A 13,263-nucleotide genomic window follows, 5' to 3' on the forward strand; every position below is an offset into this window, starting at 1 on the left:
CTGAACTGCTTCAGTTGAATTTTTCCCAAAAAGCCTCCCTTCAGGAAGCCATCCAACATGACTTTTTCAAGCAAAAGGTTAACATTTCAAACTTCAGCAAATGCAACCGGTTGTACTTTGAGTTCTCATAGAATCTCACAGATGGTCCCATAGACGAGGCCACCACATCTTTGCAAACATAGATATAGACAGTGACCATCCTTTGTGAGGATTCAAGGACACAGAATTCATTAGAAAAGGGTCCAGCCACTGCGCAACTCACCTACCCTCCTCCGCCATGCAGGGAGCAGGCAAGGGGTGGGATAGGAGACTATGAACTATGAACTTGGGCCACAAAGTTATATTTCAGGACTGAGACCGCATCGTATGGATCTGATCCGTGCAGCTGCTCACGGCACCGGTTTGAATGAATATTACCCTACCTGACCATTCTGAGATCTGCCTCAGATGCTATGAATCCCCATTCAGTTGTGCTGACCTGTCCCACGGTGTCCTCTTATCTGCCTGATCTCAAGATAAAATGCACGTATCTGCCCAGCAAGCCTGGCCGCCGCTGTTTTACAGTCTTACTTCTGCTTGCTTTTTCCGTCCAGGTTGGGCATTCAGCACTATGTTACTGGTTCATCTTCACAGCAAACTCCTAGCCAAAGGCAGGGAGGTTCCTTCAGCCATTTGAGCTAGGAACATGATCTAAATTCCTGCCCCATGTAACACAGTCTAACAAGAGGTCTGTATTAGATTACATGAAAAAGACTTGCAAGCAAATCTTATCTCTCTCGCAATTATTAAATCTAGCACTAAGTAATATGATTTTGTATCGTTTATATGATATGACTTTGATGTGTGATTACATACAACTCTAGCATTTTATTTCCTCTAGAATATAGAACCAAATTGGCCTATTTCACTATGTACTTATTTCTTTCATGTTCATTTGAACCATGTGCATTTATTATGAGCCAATTTCCTGAACGAATGCAAGGCCATCTCTTGAATTCCATTACAACATGCATTCCTGCCTTGCAAAGCTCCACGCCGCTGACACAGTTTCTGGTACTCCTGCTACATTATCTGAAGTTAGATAAGGCATCGCTCCACTGCACACTGGAGCGTGAAGTGTTGGCATATCCTTAAATTGTTTGGGGTGGTTTTCTTTTTCCATTAAATGCTTTTTATTTCCATCATGATGAGAACAGAATCGAATCCAAGACTGAATCTTTCTGCAGATTTAATCATGCTTCCCTTGTTTTAAATGTAATTTAAAAGCATTTTAATACCTATCTACATATCTATCTTTATTGTACCGGCTCAAATGAAGTAATTTCTTGTCTTCAACAAATTATTTCAAAGCAGATAAAAGAAGTATAAGTCACTGCTTTAGAAAGCAGAGCTGTGGCTGAGGTGTTTTATGCTGCTGGCAGCAATCAGACAGCATTTTGCTAATGACATCCAGATAAGGGATCCTGTGCTAGCTCCTTACGGTTTTCACAATCCGGACTCTGAACTTTTATAAACTGCTCTTACACAACCTGGGCTCTCCTTCTCAAGAAACCACAACTTAAGCAAGGGAGATACAGGTCTGAAATATATTCAACAGTTTTACCTTCAAGGCATGAGAAATAAACACTGCTCTATTCACCAAAGAAACTTGCACGCAATTGCTACAGCTCGTGATGGTAACGAGGAGGCTAGCTTGCTTTGATGGAAGTTGGATGTCAAAGGAGTTATCTGGCCTTCGGAGCCTTAAAAACACAGCCCTCCATTCTCTGAGGTATTCACATTTCAGCTATAAAAGTTCACAGGACTTTTTGTGGCTGAGCTTGAATCATATTTAAAAAATGAAAACCATGCGAACCTCTCTGTCTATTTTTACTGCTGCACCATTAAACTTCTGTAGATTGGCATAAGTGGGTTTACTGACACGTAACTGAAAGCAGGTCCCTTTATCTTCTCACCAAGAATAATGACTTTAGGCTGAGGTGATCAGCATTAAAAAAGATCTCCATGGCTTCAGTGCCCAAATATATCCCTGAACATTCAAGAGAATCAAAAGTCCCGTTTCTTTGCACGTTGAAAGAAAAAAAAAAAAAAAAAACCAAACCATGGCATCAACACAGAGGACAGCACCTGAATTTCCACACCAAATAATAAGTGGAAAAATAAAATAAAGTGTATTTCAGCCGTCTTTGACTTCTGAAGTGTAATGGGAAGTTGGACTTCACATAAATCTTTATCACACCTTTCAGGTTATTTCAGGAAACTTTTTTGTATTAAAATATACTACAACTGAATAAGAACTAAATGTTAGTAAAATGAAATAGTTCAAAGCAATTCTCACCAGTGTCTTCTGGACCCTGTGTCTCATTCTACATCTACAGAGATCCCACAAGGAAAAAGCCAAAGCGGAGAGATAGGGAACATCCTGCCCTTGGCATTTTACCCTGAGTGCTTGGTGATGCAATGAACAGGTTATATGACCATTAAAACAGTAATAAATGCAATTTTTTCAGCTTCCAGTGAACACAGAAACTTATTATGTACTACTCATTTTTGACTGAATAGCAATTTCTGCCCATTACTAATATTTAAAAAATAACCAGACTTTGTTTTTCAATAAAAATGTTCGTTTTCATTATTTTTCAAATTCTTTTCAGGCTGCCTAAAAAAAAAAAAAAATCTTCATTCTGTCTTGCTTTTTCTGACCATTCCACAATCCCAGGTTTTTCCTTCCACTTAGAGTGCTGTAACACTTTTAACTAGATGGATAAGAGCTAGTTATGTTTATCACGCAAAGAGTTTTGCATAAATTAGAAAGATATGCAGTCTGGAGAAACGAAGCTGGCTTGAAGCTTTGGATGTTGGCATAACAACAACCTCTAGTTTTGACACTGAAGAAGGCATCTGTGTTTCTTTGTCGGGTGAAAGACAATAAAGCCTTCTGATGGGCTAATTTATAGCCTTGGCATATTTTTAAAGAACCAAGTAGCTATTTTTATGTTTTGCATGATGTCTCAAGAAGACATTTGTCAGGTTAGTCCTTTAATGCATCAGGGATTTTGTTTACATAATAATAAATTTAGAGTAACTGCAAAATTTTAATAAATATTTGTCAGGTCTTTGTGGCTACAGGGAATTTTTAAATATAAAAATTATGTTAAATATAAATAGAGTTCTATCCAGTCAAACAAACTGGGCAGAGTCAAACAAAGGGGCAGAGCTTCAAACTCAGAGTGTACATTTTTAATGGCACACAAAGAAACCGTCAGAAAAGCGTGGAGCCTGTGCACTGTGACAACCTTTCTCCTGCAACCCCCGCATTGTTTTGGTAAACAGTTTGTTAAGTAGTGGCATGTTGCCTCACACACATTGCCTCACACATACGGAGTTATTAGCTAACAGTGAACAAGTTTTGCATATTTATATATCTGAGGGAATGGGGGAGGGAGCTACTTATTCATCTTCCCCAGATAAGTAGGAGCTTTCCTCATAACCATAGCTGGAATGGAGTCCCACCAAGTAAGGATGAGTTCCTCTCACGCAAGTTGAAGAATTCACCTGGACCCTCCTTTCCTCTTGATGGCAGAACTTGAACATAGTGTCTTCAGCACAAGTGACTTTACTGAGCATCGCTGGTTTAACCCTACGTACACGTCTATTTTTATCTTAGGCAGGCCATGTGGTTGTGGACTGTCATTTTCAGTTGAGGTGTTAGAGTAGGACTAGCAGACACATTGCACTCACGAAAAACTGCAACATGAGTCATCACTGCTTAGCAGCAGTGGAATCATTCACCGCAGGTCACAGTAAGAATAACTCATCCCCAAATCAGAACAAGCAGCTCTAAACTGGTAGCAAAGATTATGGCAATTTGAAAAGACATTGGAGAATCAACTTTTAATGAGTGACCACTATTATTTCTCATTTTCTTTGCAAAGAGTGAGAAATGTTTGTTAATACTAGGGGAGAAGAGGGGAAAAAAAAAAAAAAGAAAAAAAAGAATTAGCAAGCACAGTGCATAAAAGTAATTAAATCAGTAGAAATCAGTAGCACAGTCCTAAGTTGCCCTCATGTTCTCGCTGTTGTTCCTTGCAGAGAAAGCAGGTAAGATGCAGCAAAGCTGATCTGATTCCCTTGGCCAAGCAGACCCTCGTGGAGAGGAGATGGGGGCTGTGGGTGCTATTCAGGTTCCCCCCAGCAGAGAGTTAATTCCGTTCAGCATGTGCCCTCCACTCAGAAATTTTCTCAGAAAAGGGGGCAGTTGCAAGCCCTGTCCTTGTACTCGTTGCTTTGCACAGCACACGGGCTGAGAGGATGGCGGCTCTGAATTCGCAGTACGAATACGGTGTGCTGCGTTACGCTGTCCTCTGCCACACGCATTTCACTGATAGCTATTCTACCTTTGTTTGTTCTGAAGGAACTCAGTCTTTCTGCATCACTTCTAATTTTGAAAGACATTATGCATTGATTTTGCTGCTAACTACTAATGTACAAAACAGTGGAGGAGATGAGTATTTTGTCGTCCTGAAGATAAGCAGTAAAGATGGACAGCTGGGGGAAGGAACTGTGATATAAAAGCATATCAGAATTGTAACACTGCAAGATCTGATTATTTCTACTATAAATCCCCATCACCAATGCAAAAAATACAAAGCAATCAGAAAGGAGAAGAAAGACATGGAAAAACCAGAGGAAAGATGAAAAATAGAAATGACAAGAGAGTTTGGCAACAAGAGTGCTGATTAAAAGTGCTATGGGGTAGCTTTTCCTCTCTATATTGGTTTGTTTTCCTAATAGTTTCTTCTGTAGCAGGCTAGGATTACAGATTAAGCTATTTTTCCATGTGAGTAAAAATAATTGATTCAGCCTCAATGTGGGCACCATTTTAATTTAATAAATCTGAATTTGAAGGGGCACTGTTGCTATATTGGGATTTATAGAACTCGAACCTGGGGTCACCTCAGAAATGAGTCCCACGTTCAGACCAAATGAAACAAAACACGAAGTTTCTCCCATATCGGGTAGCAGGACATAACAACAGAAATACCAACAAAAATCACCCAGCCTTGCTTTGATTTCTCTTCCAGTTCACAAAAGTAGCAATACTGCTTTCCACAGAAAATGCTGATATTCCTTGAATTTATTTGGACTTTCTACTTCCGTGTCCTTGCCTCTCTCTGAGCCGGCTCCACAGTAGGTGAACCCCTTGGCATGGCATTACTGCCCACATTGCAGGTTGATTTTATTAAGTCGTCCAGGGCAGGAAACCAAAGTGTCTCAAGCAAATGAAGAATTCCTGTTCCGCTCCTGCAAGCTGTACCTACCGTCCCCACGGCCTTGTTTGAGAGATTTCCTTGCTCTGACCGCACATAGTCACTAAGTCCTGAGGTAAGTGGGAACATTTGTAATTAGTTCTTGCTCTCAGGTGACCTCTATCTCCCTGAGGAATAAGGGTCCCAAGAAGAGTGGAGGAGCTGATGCCCTCTGGGTAGCATGCTCTCACAGAACTGTATTTCAGGTGAAATGTTTTATTATTTAAAAAATAATCTACTGCAGGACTGATCTTTTTCTCCTTTTTCACAATGAAAAGAATCCACATTCATCTCACCATCCCGGCTTCAGACCAACCTTTCTTGCACTGGCCAGGACATAAATAAGAGATTTCACCTACCTCAGAAACTGCGTAGCGGATCTGCTGATGCTGGAGGCTTGGCAGGGCTTTCAGCCGCTCCACCCAGCCTCTCGAGGACTTATCTGGGATGTCACAGCAGCTGGGCTCAGCAACGTCCCCACTCCACAGGGCTTCCGCAGGCCGACACTGGGAAGCATCACATCCCGACCACAGGAGCATCACCCAGAAGAACGTGGGGGGCAACGTCAAGTGGGACTTATCTGGGGTGTCTCTGGAGCGACCTGCAGCGTAAAACAGATGGGGAAGCATTGCCGCATCATCTTGGCTCCTGGCGAGAGCATGATCACGCAGAGCGACTCTTCTGGCTGGGATTCTGCTGGCGTGTGAATGACACTGTCATTTAACCCACATTATATACATTGCCTTGTCTCCAGCCAAATTTTTCCCTTGTTTGGAGATATGGATCAAGTATAGAAATATGGACTAAGCGCATCCATTCAGCCATGGTACTGGACTCTGTCAAAAGCTATTTTGAAATTCAGGAAGGCTACATCTGTAACTTTCCCCATCTGTTCTTTGCATAATTTCCCTGACAATAAGTATACCAGACAACATCACACTTGAGATTTTTACCTTTTATGAAGTTATACTGGCTTGGTTTTGTCATCCAGGATTTTTCCAGATGTTTTGTGATCTCACTTATCATTAACATATCCAAGATCCAAGCCTCACACTAGCACTGAGATCAGACTGAGACACGTACTTACAATAGTCTAACATCCTTCTTGATTTTATTTACATCTCCCAAGATTTTTTTATGGAAGAAAATAAAAAATGCATGCAAGTAACAACTTTGAATATCATCACCGACTCCTAATAATCTGTTTAAAATTACTGCTTTATTCTATTTCATTGCTGAACATTTACACTGCAAAATGACAGTAATTCCATATTTCTATGGAAAACATGTGGTGCACAGATACGTACACCCTGGGACGAGTCCCTGGTTATTCCCTGCACAGCTCTGAAATTAAAGTGGCATTTCAAATTTTCATAGCTAAGAAAGGGAAATTACCTAAGCAAGCCGTGGCAGTATGTATGACTGTACATTAATTACTGCGCTGCCAGGAGCCACCGGCACTCACGTATAACCTTAACAAGGCTTTGACTCAGACCGTTCTTTTTCTACACGTTACCACCCTAAGCATCTTCAGGAACTGCTGACATTTTAGCACCACCAGGACTATTTACAGCACAATCTGCTGACCAAAACCAAGCGCATAGTTTATTGACGTAGTAGGTGATATTCCATTATTGGGATATCAGTATTACAATAATTCATTTCCTGTCATCAAAATGTCATCCTCTTAAATTAGTTACAATGACTTGGATAATTCTTAGTAAAGAAGAGGTATGCAAGTTGGGAGAATCATCCCTGCTTAATTACAGCAGAAAGCATAGTTCCTGTTTGATGACCTGAAGTGTTTTAAAAAAGAAAGTAACTTTTTATCTATGAATGATCCTAACTTTCACTTGACAATTGCTTTTCCTTTGTTTCAAAACAGAAATATTTGAAATAAAGTTTACAAAAGTTCAAGGGAGAAACCTGTTTCTCTCATATATTTGCAAATTATCTAGTGTGTTCCTTTCAGATCACTGAAAGCGTATAAGTTATTTCTTGGGAAACAAACTATTTCCCAAGAAGACACTGAAGTGAGCAGAAATACACCAGCCAAACGTGGCGAAATGTGAACATTTATTTGGGAGTGAAATGAAGCAGTGAGTGATATTTTGTGGGATTCACTCGTGTCAAGTTGCAAGTTATTTGGTGGAAGGAAGTAATTTTAAAACACATCAGTATTTCTTCAGTGAATGATTTACTATACCTCTGTCAAATCTTCCAGAACTGAAAACTGTTCCGTCAAAGTCAATCTGAACTCTGCCAGTGAATTCAAGAGGAACGGGCTCACAGTAAGTATACCAAAAAAAATGTAATGTTAAACATTGCAAACACTTTAAAAATCACTTTATTCGTTCTGTTGTACTGAACCAATAAAACACAACAGCCTGAGAATGATAGTCTCTCACTAAAGTGGATTAATGGTTTCTTGGAAGAGAAGATTACTGAAAAGCTATGTATAAAGACTGATATTTCTGTATAAAACTGTAAACACATCTTACATACATGAGAATAGTTTACTCGGCTTTGAAGGCTAAATCATCCAAACCCCCATCCTTCCTTCTGGCCATTAGCTCCTACTCACACACAGCAGACAGCTCACCCAAAACGTACGTGCAGAGGAGACGACAGTGCGGCACGCGAAGCAGACCCCTGAGCTGCAGCTCTACCGCTTCGATTTGGCAGTCTGCAAACAGACACCAGTAGGTGATGAAAAGCGGTGATTTCTCTTAGACAGATTATTTTAGATTTTTTTTTTTAATTAAATAATTTTGCTTTAAAAGCAAGTGCATTTCTTTCTTGTGGAATTTTTCTACATTTCCCAAGAGACTCTGCCATTTGCACGACGTGAGGCTTTGTACGATGTCTGTGTGAAAGCAGGAGGCAGAGGATCACTGAAATGGTAAGGTGTTGTTTATATCTTGGCAGATTCAGACACCTTAAACTTCTTAAATAAAGTGGCAGAGGACTTTTTTTATGGTTATTTGCTAAAGCTCTCAGTGAGAAGAATTTTTTTTTTATTCCAGCTTTTTCCCCAAAAACTTTTACCATTGCCTTTCCATGTGCTATTTGTCTGCAAGTTTCTGATTCTATGGACTGTAGTAAAGCAGTAAAAATTATCTCCTGGTTAAACGTCTTTGCAGAGAAGCATATAACATGTGGGTACATTTGGAGCAGATAAATCTGAAGGAGATATTTAATTTTACATCATCTAAAATTTTATATTGCCACCACCTGTTCTTAAAAATCACCCCTTCTCTTCTGGGAGATGATGTAAAGCCATAAATAAGAAATTTTAATGTGCTCTGTTAAGTTTTAAGACCCAGGATGTGCAAACAAAGAGGGTATTTGGTTTGGATTGTGCAAAGCTGATATTAAAGGGGATCACTGCTGATCTCCCACAGTAGCAGGCAACATGAGCTGGAAGAAGGGTAACTACAAGGAACTTCAGACATCAGAAGTTTATGGAGTACACCAAAGATTTTGCCAGAAGGCACAAATCTGTTGACAGAGTAAGCCCAGCCACTAGAAATCCTATTTCATCAGCCGCAAATAGAGACGAGAGAATGAGCTCTACTTTTGACAAGCCCAACTTGAGATATATGGCTGAGAATTTGCGCAAGAAACATGAAATAATTTAGGTTAGAAGTGATCCTGGAGTGCATCGTGTCCAACCCCCTGTTCAGAGCAAGGCAAGCTTTGAAGGTGAGTACCACCTTGTTCTTTTGAAACTTGGTAGCACAGCTTCCTTGAGTTTGTCACCATGGAAAGAGAAATCTTGCCCACCGCAGAGGGGCTGGTAACAGCCAAGACGGATCAGCCAAAGGCCTCAGATATTGCCTCCACTGCAGTGGAAAAATACCAGAGAAAGAAAAGGGAAAACAACAGAGCAAGTCACATCACCCACAGACCAGAGGAACAGATCAAGTTCAAGGTCTCATACTCACAAAGGGACATGGTTGTCATGAGTTAAGCAATAATTGGACCCTGGGGCTCAGCACAGCTGAGGGTGAGGGGTGAACACCCTCACAGTGAGGGGTGAGCACTCCAGATACGCATTGCGGAGTCATGATCCTTCCCCGCTGGGGGGTCAGTCACACTGGGTTTTGCAAACCAGAGTATCTTCAACACAGATGACGGATGTCTAATCACTGCTTTCAGAAGTGGGGGCTGAAGTGTTTCAGGGAATCATGGACTCGAGTTTCACCTTCTTCATCTTCCTCTCCTGACAGTGTTACATAGACCGGAAGGAACAGCAGCTAGCACATGGTGTTCCAGGCATCCGGGGAACTTCATGGATGAAAATTAAGGCACCCTAGAAATTACCAGAAGTCACTGCTCATCAGGGATTATAAAAATCAAAAATTTGAATCCTGAAATGGAATTTAGACTTTTTCTAAATCTTGTCCAAGTGACATTGCAAAAGTTTCACTCTAGGCTACCAGGCTGCTTTGGCGTGGACTATTATAAGTTGTCCTACCGGAGCCCTCACTTCCACACAGTCTGCCTTCAGCGCGTCTGAAGCAAAAATAGGACTGAAATATGTAATCCAATGAAGAAATTGTTTCAGATTACAAATATCTGAATTTATAACTGATAATGGAACTTAAAATATTTTTCTTATGCTGGCCTCAGATGAAAGTAAATACACACACAAACTTTTGCTGGGAATGGTAGCTATTTGGTAGTGATGTTTTACTGGTAACAATTTTTTGCCACAAGTATTTTAACTTGTCAACCTACTACCGGCAGTAGATTTTAAAAAAAAAAAAAAAAAAAAAAGTGAAATGGGTTTATCTTTGCAAACTTCTGTAGCAAATATTTATTTTGCAACCATGGTGCTGAAATTAAACAACTAGATAGATACATGTTTATATTCCTGCAACCACAGGACTTTTTTGAGAGACTCCATGAATGTGTTGCTAAGAAACAAAGTCCTTAGGATATCTATGTCACTCTTTAACTCATCCTAATTACAAACGTTTTTTTAAAATTGCATTTGAAATTATTTTTTTAATATTTAATGATTGTCCAATCACTTCAGTCATTATATTGTTTACAGGAGGGAGTAGAAAAAAGGGACAAGCAAGGTAAATAGATTTGTTTTTAACGTATCATCATTTGGAGTTGCTGAAATGTTCACAGGAAGCCTTTTTCCCCACACGAGGAGGGGCAGATCTATTATGGTAAACAGCTGTGATCGACTAGATGTTTGGTATTTTTTGTGTTATTAATTCTTCTTGTAACTTGCTTCAAATATGATCTTTGTTTTCCTGTTTCTTATGAATAAATTGTACTGAGTAAGACCTAATGTTTCAGGTTTTGCACAATTTTCTGTCTCTCTGATCAGATCCCTAGGTTTCCACCAACAGATATATTCCTCGATTGCACTGCCTACCCCTTCGAAACATAAAACCTCTAAAAAGTCATCAGACTACTACTGTTCTCTAGAGCTGGATGGGATTTTTTTCCAATGGTATTTCTCTCCTAAAAAAAAAAAAAAAAAAATTGGTCCTGGAAGGAGTGTGGAGAACAGAGCTGGAAATCCTCACATCTATGTTCTGCTGGATCTTTTCTGAATACTCTCTAGCTCAGATCTCAGAAGGAGAAGTCTGCTAATAAGAATTTGTAGTCAGCCGTAGCGCGTCAGTAACTTGAGGCGGGAGCTGTGGTCCTGGATGTACAGTGCACCCATCTGCCTGAAAGCAGAGCACCACCTGCACCAAGGGTCACACTGCAAACCTGGTTTGATTTGCCAGACACCACTGAAGTGAAATAAAACAAGAAAAAGTATGGATTACTACTTACTAAATACAACAACAAATGACAAATAAGAGATGATAGAAAAAAACCTGCAACAGTCACCGCCTTTTTCAGCCCTCACAAAAAGAAATTAATTGTGATCTAATTGGTTTAAATAACCAGGAAAGCTTGGAAAAGCCTGAAGAAAGAATGAGTAAGTGAATCTGTGAGTTACATTTAAGAATCTTATACCAATAAGCAAGTGTAGGTCCTGCTCACCAGCCTGATGTCCTCCCTTCAAGGGCATGGGTTCACAAAACATCTGAGTAAAATTAACAGCTCCTCGGTGAGGAAGGTCTCACAGCCCTTCTCTCACAGCCCTTCCCTTTGCTGAGGCTCTTCCCCCCACGCTCTCCTTGCTTCACCCTTGCAAAATTTCTGGCACCGCAACACAGAGCAATTGGACACATTATGCCTGTAAACAGCTACTCCCTCTTTTGCTGCACTCTTTTTTTTTTTTTTTTTTTTGCCATTTTTGCAAGTTCAGTCAACTGACGGTGCAAACACCAAAACCAGTGCAAAGGCAGCAGCAAGAGCATGTGGCCAGACACCTTGTCCTCCCAGCTGTGGTTCAGATAACTCACTCCAAAAGCGCTGAATTGTTGTATTTACAACAGAAAAAGGTCCCCTTCCAGCTGTGACAGTGGTTGTTCCCTGTAGAGAACCAAATATGATATTTTTCCCATTATTTACCCAGCTCGTGTCTGAGGCGAGAAGCTGTGAGACACACCATACCCATCACCACCACTCCCCACGTTGCCACATCCACGGGTAAGGAGCAACCCACCTTTGAAAAGTCATTTATATAAGAATAAAAAGCATGTTATTACTGAACCAGTCAACATAGCAATAATGTGCAATATTTTCCATCTGAGATGTACACTCAATACTATTTGATGGCCAATGGTTACTGGAACTCATAATTGTGGGGTTTTTTTTTCCTTGCAGCTATTCCTCATCACAAAGTAGTAAACTCAGGGTTATCTCAAGAACACAAAATGCAACTACTCATATTAAATAGCCCCTCTTCTATCTCATCTTTGGAAAAGCATTACACTGTTAGTATTTAAGATTTCCTAGTAAGTATTCAAATTAACTCACATTCAGCAGGAAAACATTGTCTGTTCAAGGAGTAAATACTTTCCTCAGTATAAAGCAGTAAGATTGAATCGAAAGTCATTGTTCGCTGAAATCAAAGACAAGTTTTGCCAGTTTTAATGGTGGCAGATCACAGAAGTTTAAATTGAAAAGCGTCTGGGTTTTTTTAGGAAGCAACAAAAGTCACGATAGACGTTGTAAACTCCCTTGAGATTTCAGTGCTTTTCCCAGGACCCAAATGTTGAGAATTAAATCTCACGCCAACCTGTGCAGTTCACCAGCGGTGTGCTGCGTTACCGGTAACATCCTGGAGGAGCACGTCGGCAGGCAAGGCGCATCCGAAGGGTCCCAACATCTTGTCCTAAAGGATCACCATGGCTATAGAACTGGTACGTATTGCTGTTCCTGAAATCATTCCTAACACAGCAGAATAAAGTAATAAGAACACTTATATACAAATATCTGAAATTAAACACACAAGATGGACACTTTGCCTCAAGAATCAGATCGAAAAGACCTTGAACCTTGCTCTCCATCTTTGCACCAAACTACAGATATTTGCCCAGTCCTTGTGATGAGAAACTTGTTACCGATGCTTTGTTTGCTTCAGCAGGTTGATTCAGCCCAGGCTAGGACCTCGGTTTAGGATAATGTGCTTTCCTATATAGCCTGCCATTGCTTCAGATCCCAATTAGATTAAAATACTCTCCCACCCTGAGGATTTCCTCGGTCATTAGTCAGAAATGAGATTCACTTTCTTCCCACCAGAACACTTACTGCCCCTGCCTGCTCTGGAGACACTAATTACTGCCTGGCAGTAAACAGGCAGCTCGTGACTGTTCACATCGTTAGCCAACCTCTAAAGACATCATCAGCACATTGCTAAGCAGACTGCCCTTTGGGGAATACTCAGATCCTAGTGTGAAGCTGTCCCATTTTTTTATAGTCTCATATTCCATAAAACATATAATTTGCTAATCACACAACACAGCACATTGCTGGCTCTCCTGTGAGATGAAACTCAGTGATAATCAAATCACTTGCAGTGGGAACA

At 40.4% G+C, this 13,263-nt stretch overlaps 1 long non-coding RNA gene across 3 annotated transcripts in view; it reads right to left on the minus strand.

Annotated features, from left to right (window-relative positions):
- Positions 1-5,980, minus strand: part of LOC129209604 (uncharacterized) — a 104,308-nt gene extending 98,328 nt beyond the window's left edge. For all 3 annotated transcript variants that reach the window (XR_008578122.1, XR_008578124.1, XR_008578123.1), the window contains exon 1: positions 5,669-5,980. This is a non-coding gene — a long non-coding RNA (uncharacterized LOC129209604). The remainder of the gene's footprint in view (positions 1-5,668) is intronic.
- Between the last annotated feature and the right edge of the window lie 7,283 nt (positions 5,981-13,263).

Source organism: Grus americana, chromosome 8 (genome assembly GCF_028858705.1).
Source record: "Grus americana isolate bGruAme1 chromosome 8, bGruAme1.mat, whole genome shotgun sequence".
Lineage (NCBI taxonomy): Eukaryota > Metazoa > Chordata > Aves > Gruiformes > Gruidae > Grus > Grus americana.